Source organism: Humulus lupulus, chromosome 7, assembly GCF_963169125.1.
Source record: "Humulus lupulus chromosome 7, drHumLupu1.1, whole genome shotgun sequence".
NCBI lineage: Eukaryota > Viridiplantae > Streptophyta > Magnoliopsida > Rosales > Cannabaceae > Humulus > Humulus lupulus.
In genome coordinates this window covers 198,529,194-198,542,652 of record NC_084799.1, presented here as the reverse complement: position 1 = coordinate 198,542,652, position 13,459 = coordinate 198,529,194, and the positions used below count along the sequence as shown (strand labels likewise).

Sequence of the window (13,459 nt, the reverse complement as noted above, 5' to 3'; positions counted from 1 at the left end):
CTAGCTTGTACCTTTTGTTTGTAGTCTGAAGCAAATTGCCACATACGAAAAAATTTGAAAGGCCGTACACCCCCTCGTACTTCTTGATATACTGTTAGTATAGCAGGAGAATGGTCTAAATTTCCTTCAGGTAAGAAAATTACCTCCGCCAATTCATACTTGATGAACCATTCTTGATTAGCCATTACTCGATCCAGCTTGGAGTATATTCTACTATTTTTGTCTTGCTTGTTATTCCAAGTGAAAAAACAGCCCAAGTATTTCACATCTGCAAGTTTGCATTCTTCTATGCACTCTTTAAAGGCCAAAGTCCCAGCTCCCTGTGTTCTGTTCCCCACTCGTTCTTCTGTAGTTAGGATATCATTAAAATCTCCTAGAACCACCCATGGTTGTCTAATTCTACTTGCTAATTCTTTAAGATCTCTCCATAGTAAGGTCCGACCATTTGCATCATTAAAGGCATAAACAAACGTAAGAAAGAATCCTTCCTGTCTTCCACCCGCCTTGACCTCCACATGTATCACTTGACTTGTACACTTCCTAATATCCACCTGAAGCATAGCTGGATTCCAGCTTATTATTATTCGGCCTCCCTTGTGCCAAGCATTATTCGAAGAAAAACACCACCCTGCGAACAATCTTAGGTATACGTCACCAAGTTTCTGGGTTTTCACCCTTGTTTCCAAGAGCCCAACCAATCTGATCTTCTTGTTTGAGATTAGATGTTTAATCTCATTTTGCTTGTTTGGATTGTTGAGACCTTGGACATTCCATGCCATAATTCTATCCATTGCCAAGAGGTGGCTCTCCCCCACCTCTATTCTCATCTTCATTTCCATCAATAGGCCCCGGCTTCCTCAAAATCTGGAAATTATTTCCAATAGGAAGAGAAATTTCTTCTTGAATCCGAACTTTCCCTCCTTTCCGAACTTCCTGAAATCCATCATCATCTTGTACCTTATCTGAACTTTCCCTGGTATTCTTCTCTAAGTTCTGTTTCACCACCCAAGTTTTCTTCTGTGTCGACTGTTTCCTGCACATCCCTGTCTCATGACCCAAGCCTTGACAATTCCTGCACAGAGTTGGCTTCCATTCATATTCCACAAACACTGACACTTTCTCATCCCTTTCATTTATGAAATGAATGAGCTCAGGGAACTCCTGTTTTAAGTGCACCTCCACCATGACTCTCGGATAGTTAAGCCGTTCTTTCCTTAGAGTGATCTGATCCACCATGATCGGATTCCCTATTTGGCTGAGTATCTTGAACAAAGCTTTCTCCCCCCAGTATTTGAGATCTAAGCCTTTGAGTTGTATCCATATAGGTGCCTTCTCTACGTTCTCTTTTTTAAAATCTACAGATGCAATCCAAGGTTTCATGATGATGGGTTTCTTATTGAAGAACATGAACCCCCTTGATATGACCCGATCTCTCATCTCCACATTCTGAAAACGAACAATGAAAATGTCGTGGCTGATTAGCCCAACCTTATCAACCTGCTCCTTCCACATTCTTTTGAAAAAACCTTCAAAAACCCCTAGCGGAGGGTTAGCCCCTAAAACGTAACAGACCATTGCAGAGCTCCAATAAGCAATCTCATCTTCGATATCTTCCATCTCAATCTTGATGGATCCCCCCCTGACCTTCCAGTAGTCATGTCCCCAAATTTTTCATTCAAATTCCTATGAACACTGGAACTGAGAATGGGTGGAGTTATCATTCCCTTACCTGACTTGATCTTTTGCTCACATAGTTGCGATTAGTGCACATAAGCTGAAATTGCCTCAGTCACAAACACTGAGAAATGAGAGATTTGATTTCATTTGGTGGAAAATTGTGAAGAGAATCCAGTAAATAGCACAATTGGTGATCAAAATCAATTATTATAAGCATCCAATGCTTTCTAACAAAAGCACAAAAATATTTCATTAGTAATATTATATATATTCACTAACAAAATACTAAAAGTAAAAAACTTACCCCTTATGATATGGCAACAACTACATCTGACCCAGATTTGAATCAATCATACGCTTTGATACCCATTCAACTCGTTCTTCTTCATTGGATCCAACATTTGATAACCAAATTGGCTCAACAAAACGAAAAAAGTGACTGATCTCTCTTTTAACTAATTGGAAGTATAAAATCCTACATAAAAAATATATCTCTGTTAAATTTATAGAATAAGTTATGAACAAACTTATAATTATTTTAAAAATCTTTGATACCTGATATATAACGATACACATGATGCTCCAATCTCTTCCATTAAGAAAACATGGATTATATCTTCTTGTGAGATATATAAATCATTCTCATGGCCGAATATCTCAAAATCCATCGGAATTTTGATCATGAAACTTGGCTCCACATACTTCACGGTAGTTAATAGACACTTGAGAAAGCGAGGAACCCCACTAGGAATCTTGAAGAGTATCGGTGCACTAGCTTTAATTGACACTACTTCATTTTGACTAGGAAGTCTTTGGGAAGGATGAGACTTCTCTTGTGTCATTGGGGCATTAGGTATTGGTGAACCATTCCTTTTTTGCTTCTTTGTCTTCTTAGGTAGCTTCAACATGAAAGTAACACATGTTAGTCATGAAAAATAATTCAATCACTAAATATAGTTTCTTGTCAATGTCTTACCAAATCTGAATCGTAAGGAATGATCAGATGAGATGGCCACTCAACATAGTGGCCGACAGCATGACATAATAAAGAAATCTCATCTCCAATAGGAAAAATAAGTTTAGCCTCATCATTGCAGCACTCATCCACTTGCACACGATAGTTACCCTTTCTTAAGTCAACACAATGAATTTTTCGGCTTGTTGCCATTATTCGTCCAATAGCAACAGTATCACCATTTTCTGTCAATAATCTACACTTCTGATTATCCTACAAGCTCAAGACGAGGAAAAAATAATATTTATGTTATAATAGATATTTTCTAAAATAATAATATGAATAGGTGAAGAAGAAAATACCTTTGAAGAAACTAAAGACTCATTTACCACCTCCATTGGCGTAGGGGTCTCACTTATTCGTGAAACTATCGTAGGCAAACTCACTTCACTTCCTTTTAATGATGAAATTTGGTTTGCTAATTCTGTAAACTTTGTCAAAAATAACTCTCGTTCTTCTCTTTCTCGTTTTTGTTCTACTTCAAATTGTTCAGCTTGACTACGTAGTCTTTGCTCTAACTTTGTAAAGTCATCTAAGTATTTTTGCGATTGATGTTGTTGAAATTGAAATTGATATTGTTGAAGTCCACTAAAACCTCCTGGTGGCTTCAAAAAGTAGTCTCTTTGTGTAACTCCACGACTTTGGCATCTTACTCTACCAGGATGCTCCTTTGTTCCTAACACTTGTGTCAATATATCGTTTGTCCAAACTTCTACAAGTGTCCCCTCATTTCTCTTATCTAGAAGGTCATCCTGCAATATTTAATTTCATAAATTTAGTAATACAATATAATGAAGGATAAAAAAAATATCCAAGTTCATATAGTTTACAACATACAATGGCATCTCCTATAAGCTTGTCACGTTCATTTACATAATTTCCTGATGCATCTTTCCTTGCCTCCTTCCAAAGTATAGATTGATTTATTGGCTCATCTGTGCCTAGTTTAGTTTGCTATAACAAAATAAAACTCAATTAGTTATATATTAAACCACTACAAAAATTAAAATCAATAGTAAAAACTCACTTACAAGGTCAATTTCTATTTCTGTATAACTGTGTCGTGATGAACGATGAGGATACTCCAAAGCAGCACGCCGCTCTGTTTGTTTTTTACTAAATTCCTAATTCAATTGGAATAATTTAACTTTTCAATAAATTAATATATGAATAAAAAAAATTGAAACTTAGTATTGTACACTTACTTGAAATTCTTTACGTTTTCTTTTGGTGACAAAGTTTTTCCATTCCTCCTCAGGAATGTTATATCTTTTTGGAGGCACATCTAATGCAGTGGGATTTGCTTCCAATAAATCTTGGTTGATAAGGTAAGGAGCTACAAATCTTCTAGTAAAAAATGTTTTGAATGTCCTCCACTTGATGCCTACTGAACTCATCACTTCCAAAGAAATTCAAACTCCTCTAACATTTTTATAATAATATTTATAAAATAAAAATAAGAGAACATCCATACCTCTTGCAATTAACAATAATCAAGCAAATTAATTCACTTAGCAATGATCCTTGCTAATATTTCCACCCAAAACCTACAAAATAAAATTAATCTATAAGCCCCATTTGAAGTTTCTGAGTCAATAAAGCGAAATTGACACCATTTGTTTTATTTATTTGTTTATATATTTATTATTCTTTAGATTCTATTTCTAACTTATATAATTTATGATTGTACGTAGTTCAATATTTCTGGGGTTGAAAAGTTATGGGAGGCCTTGAATGAAAATGACAAAAGATATTGTTTTATAAGAGTAAAATAGTCAAAGGACAAATAATTATTCTTACTTATTAGACCTGCAACGACACCTACTTCGTTCCCAAAAATAGCTTTTAAAACTCGAATATAATTATGGAAATAAACATATATTGGAAATAACTTCGTAAATAAATAAACAAAATAAGTCAATAACCCTTGGAACTCTGAGAATAATAATAGGAAAATAAAATAAAATAAAATTGTAAGAAAAAATGAAAATTATGCTTAACTAATCACACGTGAAGAAAACTTTTTTCTCAAAAAATGAAAAAAAGTAAATAAAATTGAGGAATATTCTTGAAGAGGCAGTGTATATACTACTAGCTAGCTTAGTGTGTTTAATTAAATTAAGAGGACAATTGATTAATAAAATATGAATATGTTTAATAAAATATCATTATAGTTTGCTAAGAATGTGTTTTAATTGGGACAATGTTTTTATTCTATGAATCAAAACCAAAATGTGCTTTCTTATATAATTAATGGAAGACTTAAGTTAGATTTAGATAAAAGTTAGAAGACATGTGGATCCAAATCCATTTGTTTTATATATGTCATTGTATATATTTATAACAGGGACAGAGACAGAGATATAAAGATATATATAGCTAGCTTTAATGATTTAAGTTTGTAGCAAAATATGGTACTATTGTCTAATTTTGTGGGTACTTACAAATTTGCCAGCATAACAGGCTCCAATATCACAGGTCTTGCTGCTATATGACACTGGTGTACAAGAAGAAAATTAAAATAAGTACCAATTCAAATTTTAATCTGGAGGAGAAAGCAAGATAAAATAGAATACAAAATTACATATGGTTGTCACAATCAAAATACAAAGACTACATATAAAAGAACCTTTCTAAATGTATATATTGCAGCTAACTCTCCATCTGTTAAACATATACAAATATTTTCAACTGGTGTCCAATTAATGACCCCCTAAGCACATAAAAGCAAAGACCACTGTGATCCTTTTTAATATATACTGAATCCTTTTTAATTTAATAGACCACATGCATTAATAGTATTAATAACTGATTAATTAATCTTTATTTGTAAGGAATCTAAGTTTTGGGCATTCTCATTTAATGTTTGCAAAGCATTTACAACTTTGAATCAGTAGTTCAAATAACTGATTTCATACTTGCTAATTGAAGTTGGGTATATGGTTGTGGGAATTACTCTAAATTGTACATTCTTTATTTTTGCTTGCAGCACTTATTTGTAGCGCAAGTTGATAATGTGGAGACATCTGCATGTATTATAACTCCTCAACAAGTAAAGTAAGAATCAATTTACTATTTTTCCTGGAGAAATCAGGGGAGTTGTTTGATACGAATCTATTACTCTTTGTTCTGATGATGTTTTCTTTTGACATCTGTAGCTTCATTGTGAACGGAAGGGGAGTAAAGAAGAGAACTAATGTGTATATGGTTTGTCTCTTTCAATTTTATTTATGGATCACTTAGTTTATATGGCAACATCTGGTGCATCTCTGATTGTTTAGAGGTTTAATATAGTAGCTCTTTAATCTCTCATATTTTGTTTCCTAGGATGCCGGCCCACAGATGCCAACTAATGTGACTCCGTTGATGAAATATGGAACAAATCTACTTCAAGCTGTGGGCCAGGTCAATGGTAAGCTTGTACAACAATCTTTTAGTTTTAAGATATTTGCGACCTTTATCGTTCCATGACAGTCTGCAACTAATTTTCAGGTCACTACGTTATTGTTGTTGTCTTTATGAGAGAGACAAAATTATGTGACATTCCCGTCTTGTCAGATTATGTTCAGGCACTTCCAGATGGATTCGATTCAGGTGTGCTAAAAGGAACAAAGATAGGAAATATTTTTATTGGCTGTTTATATCAAATTTATATTTATATCTTTCTCCTCACTACTTGATCTTCTATGGCATCTGTCAATAAATCTTGATAGAAACTAGACCAGATGTGAAATCTAGAGATTAATCTTCATTGATATCAAGAACTGAGTTGCAATATTCCAAGTATCCGAGACCTTGGATATCTGCCAAAAAGAGTTTTACTCCCAAAATACACAATAATCAGATCCCTAACTCAGAGTATTAACTACCCCAACTAATTAAAATTACCACTCAGCCTATAGGGAAAATACAACTCAACAAAAGCTTCTGATTAACATGCATTTGAGGCCTAACAATACCCACGCCCCAAACTTTTACCTTGTCCTCAAGGCAATAATCTAAAAATTGGTCTTGGAATAGCTAATAGTCTTCCAATTCTTCTTGGGTTGCTGTGGTACACTATGCAGTAGCTGAATCAGTGGGAAAATATATGAATCCAAAATCAACACGTATCAGTGGGATCCACCCCACACCAGTATTGCTAGTGAATAGATACACTACTAAATTTTTAGAGTTAAAGAGTAGTAGTACATAATTTCAAGATATATTTTTTTATTCATTTTTAAATGTTCTGGCATGAGAAGCATCCCCGCAACTGATTCGAAGAACAGTCACACATTGAAGTTTTCTTATATATATATATATATGGATTTTCATTTGAAGTTTTCTTCGTCCCTTATCTATATAACTCAGGTTTCAAAAAGTTACCTGTGATATATATCTTTGAAATATAATACCTCCCCGCCTGTTTCCCTTGTTCCTCCTCCTCCAATCCACACACCTCCTCGTCTAACCTCAGCCCCACCATCTACCATTTCTACTCCATCTCTCTCTGCCGTCTCTGCCTCCACAACTCCAATTTTTGCAACATCTAGATCCTCTCTCCATCAAGCTAGATCGTCAAAATTACTCATATCGGTGCTCTATGTTTCTCACAACAGCTTCTGCGTTTGACCTTGATGGTCATATTCTCGGCACCAAAGTGTGCCCCAGTCAATATATGTTTCTCACAATGTCGATATAATACAGAAAAACTTCTTTCATTATTACTCTAAACAACTAATTACAGTACAAATACGAACATCAATTTCGATATATATATATATATGAATAAATATGGAGTGATAGAAAAAGTGACCGACCTGACCGGAGACTGCTGGTGAACAACGTAGTGAGAGATGCTGCCACGACTGGAGACCGCTGGTGAACAACGGAAGGGGCTGTTGCCGAACGGTATGCTGGTGAAGCTGAGTGACCGGAGTTGAGGAGGGAGAGTCACTGCAGTTTGGGTTGCTGGTGGAATGAAGAAGACGAGAAGAAATTTTTTTCGCGGGGGTGTACAGTGAAGAAGAAGAGCGCGGGATACTTAATTTTATTTGTGCTTTTTTTTTTTCCACCCTAATTTTAACATGGTATGCCTCCAATACCAACCGACATATGATGTAGCATCATAAGTCATTTCTAAAACCGACTTATGCTATTAAAATTAAAAATATATAATTTTAACATGGTAAGTAAGTGCATTAGCAATGATATGTCTATTCTAGTACCGACTTATGATGCTAAAATTAACAAATATATAAGTTTAATATGTTGATATTTTGTTTTAAAATTATTAATCTCCAACTGTTATACCCAAATTTCGAGCCATAGTAAATATGACCTCGAAAGCTGAGTTCGCATTAAATGGTCTCGTGAGGGCTAGGGTATGCTCTAGGATAAAACGAGACTACAAAATATGATATATGATCTCGAATGTGGTGACCTCGAAATGATCTCGATCTCGAAAGGTAACTCCGAGAACACCTACATCCTCAGGAACTTCGGAGCATGGGTCTTGAGCTCGATGTACTATCTCGAAAGCAATGTTAGCTCGGGAGATGTCAGTGGCTCGCACAATGACGTGAAACCTGAGATGCTGAGGCCTTGGAGATGCGCTATGACCACCTTGAGTATCTACAAATATTGTAAACATGAGATGTAATCCTCATTTATTGATGTAAATCCCCAAGAATCGTGGAATATTATTTAGTCAGTTATGCGTTCCCTGGTCTTCAGGGATGTTTCCTTTTTTATCTGATTAAAGGCATTTAAAGCCATTTATTTGTATTCACAAAAGAGTAACTACCCAAAATATGTGGGATAGTACTCTGCATCCTTCTCTATAAATAGAGAAGCCATGCACCATTGTAAAGGACCGAAATTCTGATCCTTGAGAGAAAACTCTGGAGAATTCATGCTAAAGAATTGTTCAGAGATAATCTTGAGATTAATAATAGAGACTCGTGGACTAGGCAGATTTAACTGCTGAACCACGTAAAAAACCGTGTGTTTGATTCGTTTGTTTCTTTTGGCCATTGTCTTTAATTGTTTACGTGCTCTCTTCTTTTATCTATTGACGAAAAACGGCGTCAACGGTTTGGTGCTTTCATTGAGAGCCTTAAGCATCCATTCCTGAGAGATTCATGACTGCAAACAATCAGAACACTCCAGAAGAAAATTACCCAAGGCGCCCTGGAAAACAACCAATAGAGAACCCGGATGCAGATGAAAGAAGTGGGTCCTCTGATTCCCGGGGACCACCTCCACAACCAAGGGATGAGGACATGTATTACAATCCTGAGCGTTATGTCCCTATTGTAGAATTGGAGAATCGGCAACTGAAACAGCTGCTGGCAGAGGCCAATAAGCGGAATGAGGAGTTAACTAGGATGGCCGCAGAGGCGCAGGTGGCTCAGCCCCCGCCTCCGCGCGAAAACCAAGTCCCTCCTCCGAGGGATGTGCATGTTCCTCCCCGAAGGCCCCGTGGACGTCCACGGAAAGATGCTGCCACAAGGAGGCCGACTCAACCTCCGGCACCAGCAGAGCCATCTGCTCCTTCTAGACCCCAGAGGAGTACCCGAGCTCGAGTCCCGCCTAATCCACCTGTGGAAGTGCCTGCAGGAACTGAGAATAACTGAGCTCCTGCCGAGGCTCGGACTCAGGTTCCTGGTAGTGCACCGAACGCAACTGACCCATCTCGGGAAAATTCTGGACCCTCTAGGCCGAGGCAAGGGCGGCCACCACCGTCGCCTATACGATTCCCTCCGTCTCCCATAAGATATCCTTCACCTCCTCGTAGAAACGCTCAACCTGATCGAAATCAGGATCAAGGGCGTACAGGGGAAAGACAAGGAAACAGGGAGACATTCCGGGAGCGGAGAGGCGCACCATCTGAGAGAAGTCAGACGTCTCGATCTCGCACTGCGGAGACAAGGCGACGTAGAAAGGATCCACCACGAAATGATCGATCAATGAGTTTCACCAGTGATGAGTCCGGAGAGACTAGGTCCGTCAGTAAACACGACCGAGGTCGTAAAAATATTGGAAATCGCAAGAGTCATCCTGACCTGCGAAATCATCTGAATCAGAGCAGGGGGAAGGGAGATCAGACAAATCAGGATCTAAGGAATCATCTGAATGGGCGTAGAAATCCCTCACGGAGACGCGAGCCTGGGATCACGATTAATGACTATCAATTCCAGACACCACATAAGGACCCAGTTCAAGAAAGGTTGGATCAGCTCGAAAAAGCCTTTAGGCTTTTGAAGAATGAGCGAGGAAATGGTCGATACGAGGACTCTGATGAGGAGCTCGAGCCATTTGCTCCTAATATTTCTAACACTCAGTTTCCTCAAGGGTTTCGGATTCCTCATGTCCCAGCATTTGAAGGAAAGACCGACCCATGTAGCCACCTGAGTACATTCAACACTATTATGAGAGCCAGTAATGTAGGTTACGAGCTCAGATGCATGTTGTTTCCGACATCATTAGCCGGACCTGCCAAAAGTTGGTTAGAGAAGTACAAGAGACACTCTATAACCTCGTGGGATCAATTGTCTAGAGACTTCAAGAAGCAGTTCCGGGCTATGATGGGAGTCAGACCCGAAGCATCCACTTTGACTAACGTCCGACAACAACCGGGCGAAACACTGAAAAGCTACCTGACAAGATTTAATCTAGAGGTCGCCCGAGCTCGAGATGTGGATGACAGTGGGCACTTGATGGCCATCCGAGCTGGTGTGTTACCTGGGAGTGCCCTGTGGGATGACATGCAAGGGAAACTGGTGAGGTCAATAACCGAGTTTAACAAACGGGCGCAGAGATTTGTCAATGTAGAGGAGGCGAGGTCAACGCTAAAAGCGACCTCGCAAACCGAAACTACAATGATAAACATTAACTCCGCCTCAACCTCGGCTGACCCAGCAGCTTCACAGCCTACCTCAGAGAATCCCTCTAAGAGGAAAAAGAGCGAGGTAAATAACCCCGAGGCTGAAGGAGGAAAGAAAAAGAAAGGAGAAAGGTATTATTCCGTATACAAAGTACACATCGAGCTCAACGAGTCTCGGGAAAATATATACCTGGCTAATGAAAACCAGGTCCCCTTCAGGCGTCCGGACCCAATGAGGAATCAAAAATCCAAGAGGGATTCAAGTAAGTATTGCCGGTTTCATAGGGACACCGGACACACAACTGATGAGTGCCGACAGCTGAAGGACGAGATCGAAGGGTTGATCTCGAGGGGTTATTTCCGGCAGTATGTCAAAAACCAGAGTACTGGACATACTACTGCAAGCCAGAGAGTAGCCGCACTTCCGGCAACACAGAATAATAACTCCCGATCTCGGGAAGAAGACACACCTCCGCCGATAGATGGAGAGGACGTAATAACCATCTCGGGAGGTCCTCATCTCGCAGGAGGGGGCAGAAATGCTCAAAAGCGATACGTGAACGAGCTGAAGACAGGGGACGGGTCTCCTTATGAACCCGAACCAAGGGCACCAAAAAGCCAAAGAGTTGAAACCCAACCTATAACCTTCACCGAGGAAGATGCTTCTCATGTCCAGTTCCCTCATCATGATCCATTGGTCATCACCCTGCAGCTGGCCAACAGAAGAGTGCGCCGAGTTCTCATAGACAATGGGAGCTCAGTTAACATTCTTTATAAAGCAACACTAGATAAAATGGGACTCTCCCTTCGTGACCTGCAGGCTTGTGCAACCACTTTGTACGGCTTTTTTGGAGAAGGAACCGCCTGTATGGGGTCCATTGAACTCCCTGTGACCTTGGGGGGACTATCCAGTCTCGGTGACCAAGATGATGGAGTTCGTGGTAGTAGAGTTACCATCTGCCTACAATGTACTGCTCGGGAGACCCGCCCTGGTCGGGCTGGGGGCAGTTTCATCTGTGAGGCATCTAGCCCTTAAGTTCCCAACTCCGAGCGGGGTCGGAACGTTGAAAGGAGATCAATTGGCAGGAAGGGAGTGTTACAGCATCTCCCTGAGGGGAAAGAAACAAACGAGCGCTCAAGCACTCATTATCATACAAAATAAGGATGGAACGGTTTTAGAAATTGACGAGGAAATCGATCCAAGGATCGAGGAGAAAGTTGACCTCGAACCATTGGAAGAGCTCGAAGAAGTTCAGCTCGACGATACTGAACCATCGAAGAAGGTAAAGGTCGGAAAACACCTCCAAGACAAGGCAAAATAGCAATTAATTTGCTTCCTCAAGAAAAACCAGGATGTCTTCGCATGGTCACACTCAAACATGGTGGGAATAAGCCCAAATGTTGCGAGCCACGCATTGAATATAGACAAAAGCTTTCCCCCGAAGCAACAAAAGCGAAGACAGTTGGACGAGGATAGAAAGAAAGCACTAAAGGAGGAAGTTGACAGGCTGAAAGCAAATAATTTCATAAGGGACGCTTTTTACCCTGATTGGGTAGCCAATCCAGTGTTGGTCCCGAAGCCCAATGGGACGTGGAGAACGTGCATTGACTACTCGGATCTCAACAAGGCCTGCCCAAAAGACTGTTTTCCACTGCCGAGAATTGACCAGCTCGTAGACGCCACAGCGGGACATGGTCTGATGTCATTCATGGATGCCTATTCTGGATATAACCAGATTCCCATGCACGCCCCCGACCAAGAGCATACGAGCTTCATCACAGATAAAGGGCTCTACTGCTACAATGTCATGCCATTCGGACTCAAGAATGTCGAAGCCACGTACCAGTGGCTCGTAAACATGATGTTCTCAGAGCAAATAGGGAACAACATGGAAGTTTATGTTGATGACATGCTTGTAAAGTCTCAACTTAACAAAAACCATGTTGATGACCTCGAAGAGTGCTTTGGCGTGCTCAGAAAGTACAACATGAAGTTGAATCCTCAGAAGTGCACTTTTGGGGTGTCTTCAGGGAAATTTCTGGGTTTCATTGTCAACTCTCGTGGAATCGAGGCTAATCCCGATAAAATAAAGGCCCTAATCGATATGCCTTCACCTCGGAAGTATAAAGATGTTCAAAGCTTGACTGGCAGGATGGCAGCTCTGAGCAGGTTCATTTCGAAGTCAACGGACCGCGGTCTCCCATTCTTTAACTTATTGAAAGGAAGTAAGAAGTTCGAATGGACAGATGAGTGCGAACTAGCCTTTCAGGAGCTCAAAAGGCACTTAGCCGAACCACCCATCCTATCGAAGCCTGAGAAGGGAGAAGTACTATTCCTATACCTCTCAACAACTGAACACGCGATAAGCGCGGTGCTAGTTCGAGAAGAAGAGAGAATATAGAAACCCGTCTACTACATCAGTAAAAGATTACTGGGGGCAGAGTCAAGATATCCACTGATGGAGAAGCTGGCCCTCAGCCTAATCCACTCATCTCGCAAGCTCCGCCCTTACTTTCAAGCACATCCTATCCATGTACTAACATATCAACCACTAAGGCAAGTCTTGTCCAAACCAGAGGCATCTGGTCGACTCCTTAAATGGGCTGTTGAGCTCGGACAGTTCGAGATCACCTACCATCCGAGAAAGACCATTAAGGCACAAGCGTTGGCGGATTTTATAGTGGAGTGCACCGGTACAGCCGACGACGAGGTAACAACCACGGCCCACGAGCTGTGGAAACTTTACGTCGACGGGTCGTCAAATGAAAATGGAGCGGGGGCAGGAGTTATTCTGATCACCCCTGCAGGGAGAAAATTTCACTCTGCTTTAAGGTTCGGCTTTAAAGCATCTAATAATGAAGCTGAGTATGAGGCTTTACTTGCGGGACTGCGAATA

General features: G+C 40.0%; 1 long non-coding RNA gene across 1 annotated transcript; it reads left to right on the top strand.

The window, feature by feature from the left end:
- Positions 1–5,680: 5,680 nt before the first annotated feature.
- Positions 5,681–6,077, top strand: LOC133790108 (uncharacterized). The gene is made up of 3 exons (XR_009873899.1): positions 5,681–5,749; positions 5,851–5,899; positions 6,020–6,077. It is a non-coding gene; the product is annotated as an uncharacterized LOC133790108 (long non-coding RNA).
- The last annotated feature ends 7,382 nt before the right edge of the window (positions 6,078–13,459 follow it).